Source organism: Gossypium hirsutum, chromosome A01, assembly GCF_007990345.1.
Source record: "Gossypium hirsutum isolate 1008001.06 chromosome A01, Gossypium_hirsutum_v2.1, whole genome shotgun sequence".
In the NCBI taxonomy this organism is placed as follows: domain Eukaryota; kingdom Viridiplantae; phylum Streptophyta; class Magnoliopsida; order Malvales; family Malvaceae; genus Gossypium; species Gossypium hirsutum.
Window position 1 is genome coordinate 79,560,193 of NC_053424.1, and position 3,479 is coordinate 79,563,671.

The window sequence follows — 3,479 nt, forward strand, 5'->3', positions numbered from 1 at the left end:
TTCTAGAATTTTTGGTTGGGCCCATTAGTACAGTTTATTAGTTAAAGTTACCCCTGTTTCAGGACTTGGCTTGTGACAGCCCTAAATTGACCCTAGTCGAAAAGTGGTTTCGGGACCGCTAAACCGAGTCATCGAAGTATTTGAATATGATATTTATTGTCTAAAATATGTGAATATGAATGTGTGAAAGTTTTAAGCTTCGATTTAGTCGATTGCATGTGAATTTAATTAATAGGACTTATGTGTGGCACTTTTAAAAGGTGATAGGTTAATCTATAAGGACCTATTAATGCATGTTATATAAATGAGAGGTTTGCATGTCAAATTTCCATTTATAATAGCTAGTGGCCGACCATGGTATGGGTCATGAATGATAATATGTATTTTCTATTAGCATTATTAGTTTACAAAATAAAATAAGGAATTAAGAATAATAAAACATGTGGTAATGGGAGGAGAAAACAAAGTTGTCATCTTTGCTCCTCATTGCCGTGACTAGAAGAGAAAAAGCTTGGAAAAAATTCAGCTATGGTGGTTAGCTAAATCAAGGTAAGTTCAAGGATGATTCTTGGATTTCTAGTGTGACAGCCCTAAAGTGACCCTAGTCGGAAAGCGATTTCGGGACCGCTAAACCGAGTCACCAAATTATTTGAATATGATATTTATTGTCTAAAATATGTGATTATGAATGTGTGAAAGTTTTAAGCTTCGATTTAGTAAATTGCATGTGAATTTAGTCAATAGGACTTATGTGTGACACTTCTGAAATGTGATAGGTTATCCTATAAGGATCTATTAGTGCATGTAATCATAGGGGTGGACTTGCATGTCAATTTCCCCCATTTAATTACTAGTGGCCGGCCATGACAAAGGGTGATGGGCAAAACATGTCATAGACATGTTATGTTGGTGCATCATGGGAGGAACAACAAAATAAAAAGTTAGTAATAAAGAAATGGAAAAAGGAAAATGATGAAAGAAAAAAAAAAGGATCATCATTCATGTTCTTGCTAGCCGAATCTAAAGAAAAAGAAAGGGAACAAGAGCATTCGATGATGAAAACAAGTTGTGTCCTTTGATTCTTCTTGGCCGAATTGAAAGGAGGAAGAAAGGAGTGAAGCAATCGGCCATCTTAGGTCAATATTAAGGTAAGGTGTTCATATTAGTTCTTGAAATTTTAGTTGATCTTGAGTGAGATATCAAGTTATTTTTTTTGTAACCCATGATGAAATTTTGATTTTGGATTGAGTAAGGTTTTTGACTATGGTAGTTAATAATGGTGAGTTTTGTTGTTTCATGTTAAAGTTAGGTGAATGATGACGGATGAGTGTTTGAACCATAAAAAGAATTTGGCTACCTTGTTATGAACTAGGGCCGAATGTGAGTTGGTTGTGGTTGAATATTGCATGGTTGGTAGAATGGTGGATGAAAGTGCCGAATGTGGTCTTTGGTTTGGCATGAAGTGATAAATAAAGGTTTAAAAGATAGCTTAAGTTAATTGATACTCACTAATGAGTTCGAATGGAAGCTTTGTTAAGTGGGAAATGAGTGGCCGAGAGAGAGAATTATGGACTATTGCCGAATGTATGTTGGATTGATAGAGTCTCCAAATTGATTTTATGTGTGTATGCACGACCGAATATAATCGGCCACATGAGTAAAGAAATGGGTTATTTGACATGTGGTAAAGTTAAGTGTTAAACGAAATGGAAATGAAATCATATTGCAATATGTATACTTGACCACATGAATGAGTACATAGGTTGATGTATATGTTCGGCCATAGGTAAACATGTTGATGGCTTTATCTTGACTTAGAAAATTCGGCTAAGGTGAATATTGGCTAATATGTTGAGTTGATTCATGATTTCATATGTATGTGACTTTAGTGTCTAATGTATATATATGAGCTAAGTATCTTGAGTTCCTCTTTTGATGCTCAAATGATTAAATCAATTTATTTGTTAAATTAAGCTCAAGAGCAAAGGGGAACTAAATCCGATAAAGGGAAGGAAAAAGTGGTCGAATAGCCATCGAAATCGTTCGACAACATCCGAGGTAAGTTTTCGAGCAATGAGACTTAGTTTATGATTTGATTAAGTCATAATGTATGTGCATAGAGATCGTGTTATAAAGCAAACTAAACCATGCTATTTGTATGTGGCTAGTGAGCCTAAATGGGAATGCTTAATACGTGACTTGTGTTTGAACTCTAATTATGAAAATGAAATTAGATGTGTCATGATTTATTGATATGTGCATGAATGTTCGGATGATAACCGGGCTAAGTCCCGAGAGCATTTGAGCTAGTGGCTAATTCCGGGCTAAGTCCCGAAGGCATTCGTGCGAGCTACTATATCTGGGCTAAGTCCCGAAGGCATTTGTGCGAGCTATTATATCCGGGCTAAGTCCCGAAGGCATTTCTGCGAGTTATTATACCGGGCTAAGTCCCGAAGGCATTTGTGCAAGTTACTATATCCGGGCTAAGTCCCAAAGGCATTTGTGCGAGTTATTATACCGGGCTAAGTCCCGAAGGGATTTGTGCAAGTTACTATAACCGGGATAAGTCCCGAAGGCATTTGAGCTAGTGGCTATATCCGGCTAAACTCCGAAGGTACTTGGTTTGAGAACGAGTGATCTTGCTGTAATAATTTAAATTGATACGCTCGTAAAACCCAACGATGAGGTACGTTTCGTATATGCATTAGGGTGGTGATTCTGTTTAAATAATATTCGCTCAGTAAATTAATGAGCTTCCGGCCTTGGCTAAGTTGATCTTTTGTGTATGAATATAAGGGTTGGTAATGTGAAGTAAGTATGATATTGAGAATTTGTGCATATGAGATTATCCGTTTAGCCATATGAATGCTATACTTTGGTTGTGTCTAATTTCATGGCTCAAACTTACTAAGCATTAAATGCTTACTCCGTTTCTTTGATTCTCTGTTTTATAGATTTTGGGTTCGTCAGCTATCGGACTCGGGATTGTTGAAATCGAAGTCGTCCACACTATCAAAGCCCCTTTTTGGTACACTTTTAGTTGAACTTTGAAATGGCATGTATAGGACTACCCGTTTTGTTGTTGGTCATAGACCCTTTGGTTTTGTGTAAATTTGGATAGCCATGCGAAAATGGCTTATATACACTTTGAGCTTAGTATTATAATCATCTTGTATGATGTTCATTAAGAGGTATGGAAATGTTTGGGAACGATTAGCCGTTGGAATGGTTAATCATGATCATAATTTGTGCTATATATGCTAAAGGGCTAGTTGAATCATGGAAACTATGTAATAGGTAAAGTCTACCTTAAAAATAGATGCTGATAGCAGCAGTGACGTGAATGTGAAAAATCACTAAAAATAGTAGGAAAGGAATTAAATAGTGAATAAATTATGTAATCTAACCTTGATGAATCTATTTTCATAGCAAAGTAACGAAACGATCCTATGAACAGTATATTATGAGATATTTAAGTT